General features: G+C 42.9%; 1 protein-coding gene across 1 annotated transcript in view; it reads right to left on the bottom strand.

Moving 5' to 3' along the window:
- CARD11 (caspase recruitment domain family member 11) overlaps positions 1 to 19,622 on the bottom strand; it is a 128,024-nt gene extending 108,402 nt beyond the window's left edge. Inside the window, exon 1 of the mRNA XM_040440681.1 lies at positions 19,487 to 19,622. The gene's annotated coding sequence lies outside the window, so the exon portion shown is untranslated. The remainder of the gene's footprint in view (positions 1 to 19,486) is intronic.
- Between the last annotated feature and the right edge of the window lie 1,222 nt (positions 19,623 to 20,844).

Raw genomic sequence — 20,844 nt, 5'->3', positions numbered from 1 at the left:
GTGGAGGAGAGCCAGAAGTTTGAGAAGTGTGAAAAGGACAGAGAGTCGCTGAGGAGCACGGAGTTTGAGGCCAGGTTGTACAAGTTTGGCAATAAGTCTGGGAAGCTACTGGCCAATCTTGCGAAAGGTCTTAGGCAACATCTATTAATTAACTGTCTAATGAACTCTGAGGGGAAGTCGGTTCATAATCCAGCTGAAATCAATTCGATAGTGGTAGAGTTCTATGAAAATTTATACAAAGATGACGGTCAAGTTGACATGACCGATTCCCTTCTGGACAAAGTACGGCTTCCCAGGCTGAAAGCTGAACAACTCCTAGCCCTGAATTCTGACATTTCCCTGTCGGAACTTCAGGGTGTGGTTAAACAGTTCAGTAACTCAAAAGCGCCAGGCCCAGATGGATTTACTGGGGAATATTATAAAGCTCTGTCGAATCAAGTCTTACCGGTTATGTTAGCCTTGTTTAACCACCTCCGGACCGCTGTACGCAGATTCGCGTTCCGGAGGTGGCAGCGCTGCGCACAATCACGCATATACGCGTCATCTCGCGAGACGCGAGATTTCGCTCAAAGCCGGCCCGCGCATGCGCATCGCGGGCCGGCAAAATTAAAAAAACAAGTTCGTCACCAGCCTGCCAGCAACGATCATTGGCTGGCAGGCTGGCGATTTTCAAAAAATCCAATCACAAGTCATATAACAGATCATATTAGTAAATATGATCTGTTATATGGCTTGTCTGCTCCTCTGCTGGTCCTTTTCGTCGGTTGGATCCAGCACAGGAGCAGACTGAACTGTGAGTACACCAAACACTACACCTTAGCCCCAGATCACCCCCCTGCACCCCAATTAACCCTTTGATCACCCCTTTGATCGCCCCTGTCAATCACTAGTGAAAGGAAAAAAAGTGATCAGTGTAAACTGTCACTTTTTTTTTTTCACTGGTATTGACTGTTAGGTTTTAGGGATAGTTTAGGCCCCTTGGTTAGGTAGTTAGCGTCAGTTAGCGCCCACCCCACCGCACCGCAGTCACTTTTATTCGCTGGACAGAGAGTCGCTGAGGAGCACGGAGTTTGAGGCCAGGTTGTACAAGTTTGGCAATAAGTCTGGGAAGCTACTGGCCAATCTTGCGAAAGGTCTTAGGCAACATCTATTAATTAACTGTCTAATGAACTCTGAGGGGAAGTCGGTTCATAATCCAGCTGAAATCAATTCGATAGTGGTAGAGTTCTATGAAAATTTATACAAAGATGACGGTCAAGTTGACATGACCGATTCCCTTCTGGACAAAGTACGGCTTCCCAGGCTGAAAGCTGAACAACTCCTAGCCCTGAATTCTGACATTTCCCTGTCGGAACTTCAGGGTGTGGTTAAACAGTTCAGTAACTCAAAAGCGCCAGGCCCAGATGGATTTACTGGGGAATATTATAAAGCTCTGTCGAATCAAGTCTTACCGGTTATGTTAGCCTTGTTTAACCACCTCCGGACCGCTGTACGCAGATTCGCGTTCCGGAGGTGGCAGCGCTGCGCACAATCACGCATATACGCGTCATCTCGCGAGACGCGAGATTTCGCTCAAAGCCGGCCCGCGCATGCGCATCGCGGGCCGGCAAAATTAAAAAAACAAGTTCGTCACCAGCCTGCCAGCCAATGATCGTTGCTGGCAGGCTGGCGATTTTCAAAAAATCCAATCACAAGTCATATAACAGATCATATTAGTAAATATGATCTGTTATATGGCTTGTCTGCTCCTCTGCTGGTCCTTTTCGTTGGTTGGATCCAGCACAGGAGCAGACTGAACTGTGAGTACACCAAACACTACACCTTAGCCCCAGATCACCCCCCTGCACCCCAATTAACCCTTTGATCACCCCTTTGATCGCCCCTGTCAATCACTAGTGAAAGGAAAAAAAGTGATCAGTGTAAACTGTCACTTTTTTTTTTTCACTGGTATTGACTGTTAGGTTTTAGGGATAGTTTAGGCCCCTTGGTTAGGTAGTTAGCGTCAGTTAGCGCCCCACCCCACCGCACCGCCAGTCACTTTTATTCGCTGATTAGCGTATCGCTAATCAGCATTTGTACTTTTATAGTATCTGTAAGTGATCAAAACTGATCACGGTCAGATCTATAATAGTATTAGTGTCACCTTAGCTCGCCCTCCACCCAAAACGCAGTGTTTGCCGATCAGGCCTGATCGGTCGCCCCACACGTGCGTTCACCCACGCCCGCCCCCACCGCAGTGACAAAAAATATATATTTTTTTGATCACTGCACATTCATTTTACACGCACTGCGGCGATAAAAAAATCAGTTTTGATATTTTTTATCAACCGCAGCGGCCTCCGGTACTTCGCTAGCCTCCCCTTTGTAAGACAGGTTTGCTTTTTTTCTTGGGTAGTCTCAGGGAATACCCCTAAATTTAGTAGTCCAAAATGTCAAACAGGGGGTTTTCTTCTGAAGAGGCCTACAGGATTCTGACCCAGTCGGATGAGGAGTGGGAACCCTCATCTGACGAATCTAGCGGGTCAGAATATGAACCTGTGGAAAGCAGTGGCTCTCTGACCCAAAGTTCGGACGAGGAGGTTGAGGTCCCTGGCAGCACCAGGCGTACCCGGCCCCGTGTCGCTAGACCACAGGTTACGCAGGATCCGCTTCAAGAGCAGCAGAGTGGGGCTGTCGCTGCCGGATCACGTGGTGAGGCATACACCAGCAGCGCAGCCCTCCCTGGACCTAGTACCAGCACTGCCGTACAACATGGTGACGTGGCGAGCACCAGAAGGGCAGTTGAAGCTGGTACGGTGGCACGTGCAGTAGTTACCCCGTCGCAGCCACCGCACAGACAGGCCCGTAGAGCCCCTAGAATCCCTGAGGTGCTGGCAAACCCTGATTGGCAGTCACCAACTTCAGCCGCACCTGTAGTTCCCCCTTTCACCGCCCAGTCTGGAGTTGGGTTGAGACGGCTCAAATCGGTTCGGCCTGGGATTTTTTGAGCTGTTCTTGACTGCGGAGCTCTTGGACTTAGTCGTGGCAGAGACAAACCGGTATGCCACACAATTTATATCCGCCAACCCGGGAAGCTTTTATACCCAGCCTTTCCGGTGGAAACCAGTCCAAGTTTCCGAACTTAAAATTTTTTTTGGGCCTTCTCCTCAACTTGGGTCTAACTAAAAAGCATGAATTGCGGTCATATTGGTCCACGCACCCGATTCATCACATGCCCATGTTCTCTGCTGCTATGTCCAGGGCACGATTTGAGGCCATCCTCCGTTTCCTGCATTTTAGCGACAACACCACCTCCCGTCCCAGAGGCCACCCAGCTTTTGACCGGCTCCACAAAATTCGGCCCCTCATAGACCATTTCAACCAGAAATTTGCAGATTTGTATACCCCCGAGCAAAACATCTGCGTAGACGAGTCCCTAATACATTTTACCGGGCGCCTTGGCTTCAAACAATACATCCCAAGCAAGCGTGCCCGGTATGGGGTCAAATTGTATAAGCTCTGTGAAAGGGCCACAGGCTATACCCACAAATTTCGGATCTATGAGGGAAAAGATCAGACCCTGGAGCCGGTCGGTTGCCCTGACTACCTGGGGAGCAGTGGGAAGACAGTCTGGGACTTGGTGTCACCCTTATTCGGCAAGGGGTACCATCTTTATGTGGACAATTTTTACACAAGTGTGGCCCTCTTTAGGCATTTGTTTCTAGAACGGATTTGCGCCTGTGACACCGCGCGAACTAGTCGCGTGGGCTTCCCCCAATGGCTTGTAACCACCCGTCTTGCAAGGGGGGAGAGGGCTGCCTTGTGTAACGAAGAACTGCTCGCGGTGAAATGGAGTGACAAGCGTGACGTTTACATGCTCTCCTCCATTCACGCAGACACGACAATCCAAATTGAGCGAGCAACCCGTGTCATTGAAAAGCCCCTCTATGTCCACGACTATAATGCGCTCATGGGAGGGGTGGACTTCAATGACCAGATGTTGTCTCCGTATTTAGTTTCCCGCAGAACCAGACGCTGGTATAAGAAGGTGTCTGTATATTTAATTCAATTGGCGCTGTACAATAGTTTTGTTCTCTACAGTAAGGCTGGGAGAACACGATCCTTCCTCAAATTCCAGGAAGAGATCATCGAGAACCTCCTTTACCCAGGAGGTTCCGTGGCCCCATCCACCAGTGTAGTTAGCCGTCTACACGAGCGACATTTCCCCAGTGTCGTTCCTGGTACCTCAACCCAACCGTCACCCCGAAAAAGATGTCGTGTCTGTAGCAGGAGTGGAATAAGGCGTGACACCCGCTATTTCTGTCCTGACTGTCCTGACCACCCTGCCCTATGCTTTGGTGAGTGTTTCCGGAAGTACCACACACAGGTACACCTAGCATAGGGATTGCATCTCACAGGACAGGCACACAGGGCTATTAGGGCCCTTTTACTCACAGCTGCTGCAAACCTCTCCTTTCACCTGGGATAAAGTGCATAACGTACTTTGCACATCTTTGGGCGATTTGCGCTTTGCACATTGTCCCATGGGGAAGGAGAGGTTTGTTCTATAAAGGTAAAAAAACTAAACAAAAAAAAAATTACCGGTAAGTAAAAAAGTTAAAAAAGTTAAAAAAAAGTTAATATGTTCTGTTCTAAAGTTAATAAAGTTATTGCGTTGCGGCCTGGTTTTTTTCTTTTTTGTTTTGTTTTTTTTTACCTTTCAGGTGGACCAAACGATCGACTAGCTGCAGCACTGATGTGCATTCGGACAGAAGCATTGCGCTGCTGTCAGATTACACGCAAGTCGGTGTATGCGGCGCTGCAAGACGAGATTTCTCCTCTGCAGTAAAAGATACGTTTGCCGAGGCATATGAGCTGAGGAGGTGGCGGTGTTCATATACTTTGGCAAACACTTTGTATATATAAAAAAAAATATCCCGGCAATGATTTATTCATCCACATCGATTGATGTGAATGGAGAAATCGGGTTTGCCAGGGCATACGAGCTAAGTGGGTATGGATGTTGGGGGCGGAGCTCCTATGTCCTGGCAGACGCCTTTCCCCTCCTTTTTCTTTTTTTGGCAGAGATTTTTTCATCCACATTGATCGATGCGAATGAAGAAATCTGTGCCGTTCATTTTTTTCTTTCAGCCCAGAGGCTGAACGGAAAAAAAAATCTTATTACCTGTATGCTCAATATAAGGAGAATAGCAGAAACTCCTAATGCTGGGCATACATGTAATGATTGCGGAGACCCTCAAATGCCAGGGCAGTACAAACACCCCACAAATAACACCATTTTGGAAAGAAGACACCCCAAGGTATTCGCTGAGGGGCATATTGAGTCCATGAAAGACTGAAATTTTTGTCCCAAGTTAGCGGAAAGGGAGACTTTGTGAGAACAAAATCAAAAAAATCAATTTCCGCTAACTTGTGCCAAAATTTTTTTTTTTATATGAACTCGCCATGCCCCTCATTGAATACCTTGGGGTGTCTTCTTTTCAAAATGGGGTCACATGTGGGGTATTTATACTGCCCTGGCATTTTAGGGGCCCCAAAGCGTGAGAAGAAGTCTGGTATCCAAATGTCTAAAAATGCCCTCCTAAAAGGAATTTGGGCACCATTGCCCACCTAGGCTGCAAAAAAGTGTCACACATGTGGTATCTCCGTATTCAGGAGAAGTTGGGGAATATGTTTTGGGGTGTCATTTTACATATACCCATGCTGGGTGAGATAAATATCTTGGTCAAATGCCAACTTTATATAAAAAAATGGGAAAAGTTGTCTTTTGCCAAGATATTTCTCTCACCCAGCATAGGTATATGTAAAATGACACCACAAAACACATTCCCCAACTTCTCCTGAATACGGCGATACCACATGTGTGACACTTTTTTGCAGCCTAGGTGGGCAAAGGGGCCCACATTCCAAAGAGCACCTTTCGGATTTCACAGGTCATTTACCTACTTACCACACATTAGGGCCCCTGGAAAATGCCAGGGCAGTATAACTACCCCACAAGTGACCCCATTTTGGAAAGAAGACACCCCAAGGTATTCCGTGAGGGGCATGGCAGTTCCTAGAATTTTTTATTTTTTGTCACAAGTTAGGGAAAATGATGATTTTTTTTTTATTTTATTTTTTCATACAAAGTCTCATATTCCACTAACTTGTGACAAAAAATAAAAACTTCAATGAACTCACTATGCCATCAGCGAATACCTTGGGGTCTCTTCTTTCAAAATGGGGTCACTTGTGGGGTAGTTATACTGCCCTGGCATTCTAGGGGCCCAAATGTGTGGTAAGGAGTTTGAATTCAAATTCTGTAAAAACTGACCAGTGAAATCCGAAGGTGCTCTTTGGAATATGGGCCCCTTTGCCCACCTAGGCTGCAAAAAAGTGTCACACATCTGGTATCTCCGTACTCAGGAGAAGTTGGGGAATGTGTTTTGGGGTGTCTTTTTACATATACCCATGCTGGGTGAGAGAAATATCTTGGCAAAAGACAACTTTTCCCATTTTTTTATACAAAGTTGGCATTTGACCAAGATATTTATCTCACCCAGCATGGGTATATGTAAAAAGACACCCCAAAACACATTCCTCAACTTCTCCTGAATACGGAGATACACATGTGTGACCACTTTTTTGCAGCCAAGGTGGGCAAAGGGGCCCATATTCCAAAGAGCACCTTTCGGATTTCACTGGTCAGTTTTTACAGAATTTGATTTCAAACTCCTTACCACACATTTGGGCCCTAGAATGCCAGGGCCAGTATAACTACCCCACAAGTGACCCCATTTTGGAAAGAAGAGACCCCAAGGTATTCGCTGATGTGCATAGTGAGTTCATAGAAATTTTTATTTTTTGTCACAAGTTAGTGGAATATAAGACTTTGTATGAAAAAAAAAAAAAAAAATCATCATTTTCCACTAACTTGTGACAAAAAATAAAAATTCTAGGAACTCGCCATGCCCCTCACGGAATTCCTTGGGGTGTCTTCTTTCCAAAATGGGGTCACTTGTGGGGTAGTTTTACTGCCCTGGCATTCTAGGGGCCCAAATGTGTGGTAAGGAGTTTGAAAACAAATTCTGTAAAAAATGACCAGTGAAATCCGAAAGGTGCTCTTTGGAATATGGGCCCCTTTGCCCACCTAGGCTGCAAAAAAGTGTCACACATCTGGTATCTCTGTATTCAGGAGAAGTTGAGGAATGTGTTTTGGGGTGTCTTTTTACATATACCCATGCTGGGTGAGATAAATATCTTGGTCAAATGCCAACTTTGTATAAAAAAATGGGAAAAGTTGTCTTTTGCCAAGATATTTCTCTCACCCAGCATGGGTATATGTAAAATGACACCCCAAAACACATTCCCCAACTTCTCTGAGTACGGAGATACCAGATGTGTGACACTTTTTTGCAGCCTAGGTGGGCAAAGGGGCCCATATTACAAAGAGCACCTTTCGGATTTCACTGGTTAGTTTTTACAGAATTTGATTTCAAACTCCTTACCACACATTTGGGCCCCTAGAATGCCAGGGCAGTATAACTACCCCACAAGTGACCCCATTTTGGAAAGAAGAGACCCCAAGGTATTTCGTTATGGGCATACTGAGTTCATAGAACTTTTTATTTTTTGTCACAAGTTAGTGGAATAAGAGACTTTGTAAGAAAAAAAAAATCAAAAAAAAAAATCATCATTTTCCGCTAACCTGTGACAAAAAATAAAAAGTTCTATGAACTCACTATGCCCATCAGCAAATACCTTAGGGTGTCTACTTTCCGAAATGGGGTCATTTGTGGGGTGTTTGTACTGTCTGGGCATTGTAGAACCTCAGGAAACATGACAGGTGCTCAAAAAGTCAGAGCTGCTGCAAAAAGCGGAAATTCACATTTTTGTACCATAGTTTGTAAACGCTATAACTTTTACCCAAACCATTTTTTTTTTTTACCGAAACATTTTTTTTTTATCAAAGACATGTAGAACAATAAATTTGGAGCAAAATTTATATATGGATGTCGTTTTTTTTGCAAAATTTTACAACTGAAAGTGAAAAATGTCATTTTTTTGCAAAAAAATCGTTAAATTTCGATTAATAACAAAAAAAATAAAAATGTCAGCAGCAATGAAATACCACCAAATGAAAGCTCTATTAGTGAGAAGAAAAGGAGGTAAAATTCATTTGGGTGGTAAGTGCATGACCGAGCAATAAACAATGAAAGTAGTGTAGGTCAGAAGTGTAAAAAGTGGCCTGGTCTTTCAGGGTGTTTAAGCACTGGGGGCTGAGGTGGTTAATGAAGTTCTTAAAGGACAATCAACATTAGATAGGATAATATGTCTTACATCATAATTACTTCCTAAACCGGGGAAAGACCCATTATTACCAGGGTCGTACAGGTCCATTTTCGCCTAATTAACGTGGATGCTAAAATCCTATCCAAGATAATAGCAGATCGTTTGGCCAAGATATTACCCCATGTAATTGGGCATGAACAAGTGGGATTTGTTCAGGGAAGATCCGCAGTGACAAATATTCGGACAGTGCTAACAGTTTTGGACAGAATACAACATGCCCCGGAGGAGGGAAAGGCTCCAGCCATGCTTACATTAGATGCTGAAAAAGCTTTTGATAATGTTAGGTGGGCATGGCTGGAGGCAGTCCTGGATAAGATGGGATTCACGGGCGCGTTCAGGGTCTTTTTGCCTCAGCTTTATCACAAACCAATGGCCAGGGTATACACACAGGGCTTCTTGTCTAAACCCTTTAGCTTGCAGAAGGGGACGCGCCAAAGCTGCCCCTTGTCCCCCCTTCTATTCAACCTAGCACTGGAACCACTAGCCAGAGAGTTATGTAATTCTAATGCTTTTGAGGGCATTCGAATTGGGAAAACCCAGGTGAAAGCTGCGCTATTCGCGGATGATGTCATACTATTTCTGGCAAGGCCAGGGGATCATATAGGAAAGATTTTTGAGACTCTGGAAGGGTTTGGGAGGTACTCTGGGTACAAAGTCAATACCTCTAAATGTGAGCTATTGCCGCTAGGCCAGGACAATAAACGTACCTGGGTTTCTCCTGCTGGGATAGGGCTGTCACAAGCTAAATCTCAAATCACCTATCTGGATATCAAAATAGCGAAGTCGCCACACTCTATCTATCAACTGAATTACCCCCCACTGATCACCCAAAATCAAATGTGACCTTGATAGGTGGCAAAGATTGCCCCTGTCTCTGATGGGGAGGTGCCACCTGGTCAAAATGATGGGGATGGGGCGGTTACTGTATCCTCTCCATACAGTAGGGGGAGGGGGGGTGTAAACAATAAAAATTGTTGTACCAACACCTAAATGCAATGCTTATAAGTGTAAGTAATAATGTACATGTATAACGATTCATGTTCTGCAATTATTGTAATTGACATGTATCTGTTCATCAATTTGGCTCAACGACAATAAAGATTTGTTTAAAAAAAAAAAAAAAACTTCATCTCATCCTGCAAAAATCATACCCTACCCAAGGTAATCGCCCAAAAACTGAAAAAATTATGGCTCTCAGACTATGGAAACACAAAAACATGATTTTTTTTGCTTCAAAAATTAAATCATTGTGTAAAACTTACATAAATAAATAAAAAGTATACATATTAGGTATCGCCGTGTCCGTGACAACCTGGTCTATAAAAATACCACATGATCTAACCTGTCAGATGAATGTTGTAAATAACAAAAAATAAAAACGGTGGCAAAACAGCTATTTCTTGTCATTACTCAACAAATAGTGTAATATAGAGCAACCAAAAATCATATGTACCCTAAACTAGTACCAACAAAACTTCCACCCTATCCCATAGTTTCTAAAATGGGGTCACTTTTTTGGAGTTTCTACTCTAGGGGTGCATCAGGGGGTTTCAAATGGGACATGGTGTCAAAAAAAACCAGTCCAGCAAAATCTGCCTTCCACATATGAGGTGTTTCTGTAAACTACAGAATCCGGGCAATAAATATTGAGTTTTGTTTGGCTGTTAACCCTTGCTTTGTTACTGGAAAAAATTGATTAAAATTGAAAATTTGCCCAAAAATTTAAATTTAGAAATTTCATCTCCATTTGCCAATAACTCCTGTGGAACACCTAAAGGGTTAACAACATTTGTAAAATCTGTTTTGAATACCTTGTGGGGTTTAGTTTCTTAGATGGGGTCACTTTTATAGAGTTTCTACTCTAGGGGTGCATCAGGGGGGCTTCAAATGGGACATGGTGTAAAAAAAAACAGTCCAGCAAAATCTGCCTTTCAAAAAACATATGGCATTCCTTTCCTTCTGCGTCCTACCGTGTGCCCGTACAGCAGTCTACGACCACATATGGGGTGTTTCTGTAAACTACAGAATCAGAGCCATAAATATTGAGTTTGGTTTGGCTGTTAACCCTTGCTTTGTAACTGGAAAAAAATGATTAAAATGGAAAATCTGCCAAAAAAGTGAAATTTTGAAATTGTATCTCTATTTTCCATTAATTCTTGTGGAACACCTGAAGGGTTAACAAAGTTAGTAAAAATCAGTTTAGAATACCTTGAGGGTGTAGTTTCTAGAATTGGGTCATTTTTGGGTGGTTTCTATTACGTAAGCCTCGCAAAGTGACTTCAGACCTGAACTGGTCCCTAAAAATTGGGTTTTTGAAAATTTCTGAAAAATTTCAAGATTTGCTTCTAAACTTCTAAGCCATGTAACATCCCAAAAAAATAAAATATCATTCCCAAAATGATCCAAACATGAAGTAGACATATGGGGAATGTAAAGTAATAACTATTTTTGGAGGTATTACTATATATTATAGAAGTAGAGAAATTAAAACTTGGAAATTTGCAATTTTTTTAATTTTTTGGGTAAATTTGGTATTTTATTATAAATAAAAATTATTATTTTTTACTTCATTTTACCAGTGTCATGAAGTACAATATGTGATGAAAAAACAATCTCAGAATGGCCTGGATAAGTCAAAGCGTTTTAAAGTTATCACCACTTAAAGTGACACTGGTCAGATTTGCAAAAAATAGCCTGGTCCTTAAGGTGAAATAAGGCTGTGTCCTAAAGGGGTTAAAGAGGACCTTTCATTAGTTTTGACATAGGCTAATTATGGTATAACCTTGTAGGGCAGCCCCCACTGATGCCATGGGTGTATTTTTTTTTTAAACCTCCCCTCCTCCCAGTTTAACCGTTGTGGCCCCCGATGATTTGGCGCGCTGTATTATAATGAGCATTAAACTTGCAACGGGGAGGAGATTCAGTCTTCTGCTGTGGGCGTCTCCTTCTCCCTGGCTGTGAGCGCAATCCAATCAGAGCGGACCGCTCACAGCCAGGGAGAAGGAATCTCGCTCCTTCTCCCTGGCTGTGGGCGATTCGCTCTAATTGGATCACGCTCACAGCCAGGGAGAAGGAGACGCCCACAGCAGAAGACGGAATCTCCTCCCCGTTGCGAGTTTAATGCTCATTATAATACAGCGCGCCAAATCATCGGGGGGGCCACAGCAGATAAACGGAGGGAGGGGTTGAAAATAAAAATACACCCATGGCATCAGTGGGGGCCGCCCTACAAGGTTATAACATAATTAGCCCATGTCAAAACTGATGAAAGGTCTCTTTAAACTACTGGTTGTATATACAGCATTTTGTAATCTGCAAATGGAACATGTGATCAGATATATAACATGAGATGTGTTGCAATTAATGTATTGTGAAGCTCCTCTACTGTAAAAATTTATAGGTGATGCTTTCTTTTTGATAGCAGGAGCTCTTCTTGTGACAAATGTATTTCTAGTTTGCAGAACTTTTTCCAAAGCAGATTCATATTTTGAGGTTGGTAAGATTATGTAGACTTTGACATATTTGTTTGAATTCTAGACTGTACACTGTAGAAAACACAATGCTGATGTGAATTCCTATTTATATTGAATCTATGAAGTAGTTGATCCCTATCTTTATTTAAAGCAATGACACTGGCTCTATCCAGGATACTGCCATTATTCATGCCCAGTGATGGCCAGTTCGCATTGTTCGCCCGCGAACACATGCGGGCTGCCATCTTTTCTCAGAAGTCCGGCGAGGCACAGGTAAGCCCTTACCTGTGCCTGTGCCGGGAGCCGGTCTGAAATCAAATGTGGTCACCGGGAGCAGGCAGTACCGAGAACAGCCGCCGGGGGCCTTCATCGGGCTGTTCTCAGAACTGCCTTCTTCCGCTGACTGCATTTGATTTCAGACCGGCTCGCGCACAGGCAATTGTGAGAAAAGATGGCAGCCCGCATGTGTTCGCGGGCGAACAATGCGAACTGGCCATCACTGTTCATGCCTTTTCTGCTATACGGTTTCCTCCCCAACAAAATTCTTCAAAATCAGATCTCACCTACTGGTATATTTTTCAATTCCAATCATGGATGACAAAATGGTGTTTCCTGTCATATTTTTCCTGAATGTAATGGTTACTATTTGCCCACTAGTCACATTTCCATAGAGAAATAGATCTAAAGCTTAAAGGAGTATTCTAGTTTTTATTTTTTATTTGTGTATAGAAACCTTACAATTTTTTAATATATATTGTAAGGTCGTACAAGGAATAATCGTGGATGATAGGTGCGTGTCACCGAAGTTCCTGGCCTCGGTTGAGTAAGAGCCGGTTTTATGTGTCAGCAGCAGTTGCTGTTGACACCTTGATAATTAGTATAGCTGTAATAGCTGTTTCGGGACGGCTCTTACTGGGAGTAGTCAAAGTGCTGGGTGGATGACTACTCCCAATGTTCCAGGCCGGGTTTTGCCAGGCATAAAAAACAGCCAGCACTGCCAGGTGGGGAGGATTACCTCTGTCTAAGAGTGGAGCTCAGGAGGTCTCTGTGTTGGGATCTGAAGTTTTTTTGCCGAACTGGAAGGGAAGCAGGCCCCCTAAAGCCTGATGTGGACTACTGGAGGCAGAACTGCCAACAAGGTGACTTGTGCAAATTAAACTTTCCATTGTTCGTGAATTAACACCAAAGACTACAAAGTGACATGTTGTTCTGTGCAAATTGAACTTTCCATTTGTGTGTGAATTAACACCAAAGACTGCAAAGTGACGTGTTGTTTTATGTAACTGTCGCACGTGTGAATAAACACTGAAGTTTGAGTTAAGAACTTGTATTTTGCCTCTGTACTGCGTTCGCTTACCCTATCTACCAGAGTGAAACCCCTCAATATATATATATATATATATATATATATATATATATATATTTATAGTTAAAATTCTACATACATAGCTTTCTTATATCAGGCAGTTGACCCCTATATGCAGTAGAATGGTATAGCCCATGTATCAGTCCTGTGTAAGGTATCCATGGCCTAACTGAAACATGGCATTGATCATGTGATCCCTGGCATTCAGTAAGCAAAAGTGTTACATGACATACATGTGCTTGGTCAGCAGACAGGACACATTCATGTGATAAGTAAATAGGACTAGTTGTTGAATCATGATTTTATTGTAATTATTACAGTCGCTAAATTGCCGCCTGCCTCTAGGTGATGTTGTAAAATGGCCTTCTGTCTGTAGGTGATGTCATGGTTGTTAATAAAGCTTAGTTTTAAAAAACACACAGATCTGCTTCCACACAGACACTGACAGACATAATGAGATGCTGTAGGTAATAATATTGTATATACTGTACGTGTTCTGCTCGTCAATACACTACTTTTTCCCTGATAGATACCTGAGCAGTTAACTGTAATCCAAATCACAAGATACTTGGGAGGGTCACATGACAGCTCACATGACTGACACGATATATAGTCCCCTCCAGCTCTCCTGTGGACGCATTTTATAGGACTAAAATTGTTTTATTTTTCTTAAGGGAGAGGCTACTGTATGAATATATGTATATTACAAAATTGTTCAACATTCTATTCTGCACATATAAATCTAATCATTAAAAATGGAACACCTCATTCATTTTAATAGGATTATATACGAGAGTGAAAAACAGATCCAGTAAATTGTTACGAAGGTGAACATTAATCTTGATATGAGGGACACTGACAGGCCCAATAAGCATAATTAGCTGTATATATGCATGCACAGGTCTTCCATTGAGTATTAAAAACATAAGTCTAACCCCTGTCCACCTTATGAATACTTCAAAATGATGTTTTATAACCTGATGTAATCGCTCATCTTTCTGCCCAAGGGGCGGAGTTTCAGCTTCACTTCTGCCCAGCCAGCCTCCCCCAACCGCCGTTTTGAAGCGCCGCCCAGCTCATCAATATTCACTTCGCTGGGCGTCTTCTGCTGTCCCCGACGTTCCGAGATCCGGGCGCATGCCCAATAGAAAGCTATGGGCATCGGACTCACTTTCAGCTTCTGCGCATGCGCCCGGCACCCATAGCTTTCTATTGGGCATGCGCCGGATCTCGGAACATCGGGGATAGCAGAAGCCACCCAGCGAAGTGAATATTGATGAGGTGGGCGGCGCTTCAAAACGGCAGTTGGGGGAGGCTGGCTGGGCAGAAGTGAAGCTGAAACACTGCACCTTGGGCAGAAAGACGAGAGATTACATCAGGTTATAAAACATCATTTTGCAGTATTCATAAGGTGGACAGGGGTTAGACTTATATGTTTTTAATACTCAATGGAAGACCTGTGCATGCATATATACAGCTAATTATGCTTATTGGGCCTGTCAGTGTCCCTTTAACATAAGTGCCTCACTAGGGGACTGTCAGCTGGGACTCCTCAGATCATGAGAATGGGAGTCACCGAGTCCCCAAGCAGTAGCATGCATGACCACTGCTCCTTATACTATCTGTGGGACTGCTGAGATTGTCTATCCTTGGCAGTCCCTTAGAAGTGAATAGAGCGTTGATGGCAATCCATCTACACATGGCACTTGGAGAGCCCTGTTCTCAGACCCCCAATGAACATACATTTATCATTAATTCTCTGGATAGGTGATAAATCTTGTTCATGGGCCAGTACATGTAAGTTGTAAAGGATACAGTTGATAAAGAAAAACTGTCGAGGGGGTGACCCTGTAGCTAACATAAACCCAGATAAGACCTTCTAGAAATATATTCTCTGTATGCCATTTTCTCAAGGTTAGAATATATAGAATTGGCATTTTGTGTAAAGAAACTGTCCAGGACATAAAATTGTGTTGAATGCAGGGAATGTGCTAAAATAAGAAAATATTACTCAACTTGAAAATATATCACGAATCAAATGCTGCCATGTATACCATGTGATAAAAAAATAGGATATTTCAAGTAACCCCTTTAAATGTTGGAGATTCTTGGAGAGGGCTGTGTGTCAGCCCTACAGCTTCTGATTATACAACAAGGTAATATTAAGTAGGTCCTCTGAATACGGCAGATTTTACTATGGTAGCAAGCCTGCATGGGGGCTAAGGAATAAATAATAATAGCCTATATGAGCACTGAAAGTTACCGTAATTAGATGCACATTCTATTTTTTTTACTTGTTAATATGACTTAAATAGTAAATTTCTAAGGATTTTAGGATGAGTTGCAGGGATTTTTCACCATTTGGACATGGTAGAGCAGAAGCAGAACTTACAGAGTGTTTCTGGCATACTGGCCATCAAGAATACCAATCCCCTAGAGGACCATTTTTCAATGCAATTTTGGGTGGTTATCTCAAAGAAGTATATACACTCACCTAAATAATTATTAGGAACACCTGTTCTATTTCTCATTAATGCAATTATCTAGTCAACCAATCACATGGCAGTTGCTTCAATGCGTTTAGGGGTGTGGTCCTGGTCAAGACAATCTCCTGAACTCCAAACTGAATGTCAGAATGGGAAAGAAAGGTGATTTAAGCAATTTTGGCATGGTTGTTGGTGCCAGACGGGCCGGTCTGAGTATTTCACAATCTGCTCAGTTACTGGGATTTTCACGCACAACCATTTATAGGGTTTACAAAGAATGGTGTGAAAAGGGAAAAACATCCAGTATGCGGCAGTCCTGTGGGCAAAAATGCCTTGTGGATGCTAGAGGTCAGAGGAGAATGGGCCGACTGATTCAAACTGATAGAAGAGCAACGTTGACTGAAATAACCACTCGTTACAACCGAGGTATGCAGCAAAGCATTTGTGAAGCCACAACACGCACAACCTTGAGGCGGATGGGCTACAACAGCAGAAGACCCCACCGGGTACCACTCATCTCACTACAAATAGGAAAAAGAGGCTACAATTTGCACGAGCTCACCAAAATTGGACTGTTGAAGACTGGAAAAATGTTGCCTGGTCTGATGAGTCTCGATTTCTGTTGAGACATTCAAATGGTAGAGTCCGAATTTGGCGTAAACAGAATGAGAACATGTATCCATCCTCTGATGGCTACTTCCAGCAGGATAATGCACCATGTCACAAAGCTCAAATCATTTCAAATTGGTTTCTTGAACATGACAATGAGTTCACTGTACTAAAATGGCCCCCACAGTCACCAGATCTCAACCCAATAGAGCATCTTTGGGATGTGGTGGAATGGGAGCTTCGTGCCCTGGATGTGCATCCCTCAAATCTCCATCAACTGCAAGATGCTATCCTATCAATATGGGCCAACATTTCTAAAGAATGCTATCAGCACCTTGTTGAATCAATTCCACGTAGAATTAAGGCAGTTCTGAAGGCAAAAGGGGGTCCAACACCGTATTAGTATGGTGTTCCTAATAATTCTTTAGGTGAGTGTATATACACTGCTCAAAAAAATAAAGGGAACACAAAAATAACACATCCTAGATCTGAATTAATTAAATATTCTTCTGAAATACTTTGTTCTTTACATAGTTGAATGTGCTGACAGCAAAATCACACAAAAATTAAAAAATGGAAATCAAATTTTTAAAACCCATGGAGGTCTGGATTTGGAGTCACCCTCAAAATTAAAGTGGAAAAACACACTACAGGCTGATCCAACTTTGATGTAATATCCTTAAAACAAGTCAAAATGAGGCTCAGTAGTGTGTGTGGCCTCCACGTGCCTGTATGACCTCCCTACAACGCCTGTGCATGCTCCTGATGAGGTGGCGGACGGTCTCCTGAGGGATCTCCCAGACCTGGACTAAAGCATCTGCCAACTCCTGGACAGTCTGTGGTGTAACGTAACGTTGGTGGATAGAGCGAGACATGATGTCCCAGATGTGCTCAATTGGATTCAGGTCTGGGGAACAGGCGCACCAGTCCATAGCATCAATGACTTCGTCTTGCAGGAACTGCTGACACACTCCAGCCACATGAGGTCTAGCATTGTCTTGCATTAGGTGGAACCCAGGGCCAACCGCACCAGTATATGGTCTCACAAGGGGTCTGAGGATCTCATCTCGGTACCTAATTGCAATCAGGCTACCTCTGGCGAGCACATGGAAGGCTGTTCGGCCCTCCAAAGAAATGCCACCCCACACCATTACTGACCCAATGCCAAACCGGTCATGCTGGAGGATGTTGCAGGCAGCAGAACGTTCTCCACGGCGTCTCAAGACTCTGTCACGTCTGTCACATGTGCTCAGTGTGAAACCTGCTTTCATCTGTGAAGAGCACAGGGCGCCAGTGGCGAATTTGCCAATATTGGTGTTCTCTGGAAAATGCCAAACGTCCTGCACGGTGTTGGGCTGTAAGCACAACCCCCACCTGTGGACGTTCGGCCCTCATATCACCCTCATGGAGTCTGTTTCTGACCGTTTGAGCAGACACATGCACATTTATGGCCTGCTGGAGGTCATTTTGCAGGGCTCTGGCAGTGCTCCTCCTGTTCCTCCTTGCACAAAGGCGGAGGTAGCGGTCCTGCTGCTGGGTTGTTGCCCTCCTACGGCCTCCTCCACGTCTCCTGATGTACTGGCCTGTCTCCTGGTAGCGCCCTCCATGCTCTGGACACTACGCTGACAGACACAGCAAACCTTCTTGCCACAGCTCGCATTGATGTGCCATCCTGGATAAGCTGCACTACCTGAGCCACTTGTGTGGGTTGTAGACTCCGTCTCATGCTACCACTAGAGTGAAAGCACCGGCAGCATTCAAAAGTGACCAAAACATCAGCCAGGAAGCATAGGAACTGAGAAGTGATCTGTGGTCACGACCTGCAGAACCACTCCTTTATTGGGGGTGTCTTGCTGATTGCCTATAATTTCCACCTGTTGTCTATCCCATTTGCACAACAGCATGTGAAATTGATTGTCACTCAGTGTTGCTTCCTAAGTAGACAGTTTGATTTCACAGAAGTGTGATTGACTTGGAGTTACATTGTGTTGTTTAAGTGTTCCCTTAATTTTTTTGAGCAGTGTGTATATATATATATATATATATATATATATACATACACACACACCTAAACACATCCCAACTGTAATAAACATTATATACACATGCATATATAGAGACTGCTGCTAGGACTTGTGCATGCAAATATACCAAACAGTTCAGTAGCACTACTTCCAGGTTTCTCAAGTTAGGCACTGAATTTCAGCATGCTGCTTCCAAAGTATCAGCAGAATTTTTGTTGTTAAATATTTGTGCAGAAGTTAAACAGAATTTATTAAGATAAGAAGTTAAAGCGGTTGTCTGGGCTACAGATATTGATGACCTATCCTCATGGCCGGTCCTCAATATCAGCTGTTTGAATGAGCGCGAGCACTGCATCCTCTCTCATGTTTACCTGCACACCATCTACATTGTAGCTGCGTTGCAGTGTAATTAGAGCTTCCACCCCATTCACTTGAATAGGATCAACAGCTGTTATTATACTGCACCACCAATACAAAGTAGGTGGTGTGCAGGTAAACAAAAAAGGATGCAGTACTCACCCTTCAAACAGCTGATGGGTGGGTTGCCGCAAGTCATATCTCCACCAATCTGATACTCATGACCTGTCCTAAGGACAGGCCAACAATATCTGTATTAATAAAACTTAATAAAAGAGGAAAAATACCACAGTCACAAAATCCCACCATAGGATCCATGCAGAACATTCTGTGCTACCTGAAATACACTTGCAAGTGTTTTCATTTTTTCAATAGCACTTTTCTTGATATTTTAATGTGGTAATGCAGAAAATGACAGCAAAAGTGTAAGTCATCAATACTGCAGTATAATGTGCCATTTTTACTTCATGAAAAAAAAAAATCAAACAAAAAACAAACGCACTGTTCATTTCACATATGTAGACTCTGCACAACACACAGACTGTGTAAACTCAGCTTACTACAAGTAAATGAATATGAAGAGAGACTGGAGAACAGAGTGCTACAGGTAGAAAGTTCCTCAAAAGCAATGTCCGTAAAACATTTGGTCAATAAGACCACAAATGTACATATCCCACTGAAACTAACAAAACATCACATACGTTGTAAGTGTAATGCAGCAAGACTCCCCTGGTCTAGTAGGTCTAGTATGTCAAGATCATTTTCCAACTAAATAATGCATAGAGTATCATCATCATTTTTATGGAATCATTTTAGAGGAAGTAAAATTGACATTACCCTTGGCAGATTCTTAATTGATAGGAAATGTTGTAGCCAGCATAAAAAGCCCAGCAGCGTGATAATAGCTAGGCATTGAAGAGCACCTGCCTGCGTTTCATTTTCATCTGTGCATGGAGAGATGGTATAATCGTCAATGAGAAATCACGACTCAGAGGTTTATTAGCATAGATCTTTGAAACTAAAGGGAGGAGCAATAAAAGGGAAATGAGAAAACTTACAGGAAACCATAGACTCGTAACCTACAGGAAACCAAACACATACACAAAACTTGCTAATGTAACATACTGTACTTGTATCTGCTCCAGGTGTAACATGGAACTTTTTAAAGTTAGTTAATCCAAGCTGCATTGTAGTTAGGTTGTATCTTGAGATCACCAATGATCAATAACCTTCTGATTACAGCTAGACATTTCATTGGTCAGAATAAGATGCAATCAGTCCTCTCATAAATCTAAACTACTCAAGAAGCTGAGATCTCTCCAACAGATAGGACATCTCAAAATTAGCATCATGGTCAATGGTAACAAAATATGGCCAAATCGCTCCCTATCTCATTACACAACATCAGATTCTTCTCTTACACCCACTCATTCTCTTTTGTCTTGCTCATTGGTACACCCTATACATACCATATCCTCTTATCCTCCTTCTTTCTATTGTCTTAGTTCTCTTTCCTTTCTTGCACTACTTGCTGATGAGTATAGTAACTCAGTGAGACAGTGTTGTATATGTCCATGGGGGGTCATTTATTAACCACTTCAGCCCCCATAGCTTAAACACCCTTAATGACCAGGCCACTTTTTACACTTCTGCACTACACTACTTTCACGGTTTATTGCTCGGTCATGCAACTTACCACCCAAATGAATTTTACCTCCTTTTCTTCTCACTAATAGAGCTTTCACTTGGTGGTATTTCATTGCTGCTGACATTTTTCACTTTCAGTTGTAAAATTTTGCAAAAAAAGTGTCACACTTCTGGTATTGCCGTACTCAGGAGAAGTTGGGCAATGTGTTTTGGGGTGTCATTTTACATATACCCATGCTGGGTGAGATAAATATATCGGTCAAATGCCAACTTTGTATAAAAAAAATGGGAAAAGTTGTCTTTTGCCAAGATATTTCTCTCACCCAGCATGGGTATATGTAAAAACACACCACAAAACACATTGCCCAACTTCTCCTGAGTACAGTGATACCAGATGTGTGACACTTTTTTGCAGCCTAGGTGGGCAAAGGGGCCCACATTCCAAAGAGCACCTTTCGGATTTCACCGGCCATTTTTTACAGATTTTGATTTCAAACCACTTCTCACGCATTCGGGCCCCTAAAATGCCAGGGCAGTATAACTACCCC

Source organism: Bufo bufo, chromosome 7, assembly GCF_905171765.1.
Source record: "Bufo bufo chromosome 7, aBufBuf1.1, whole genome shotgun sequence".
Taxonomy (NCBI): Eukaryota; Metazoa; Chordata; class Amphibia; order Anura; family Bufonidae; genus Bufo; species Bufo bufo.
This window is presented reverse-complemented; position numbering and strand designations above follow the sequence as displayed.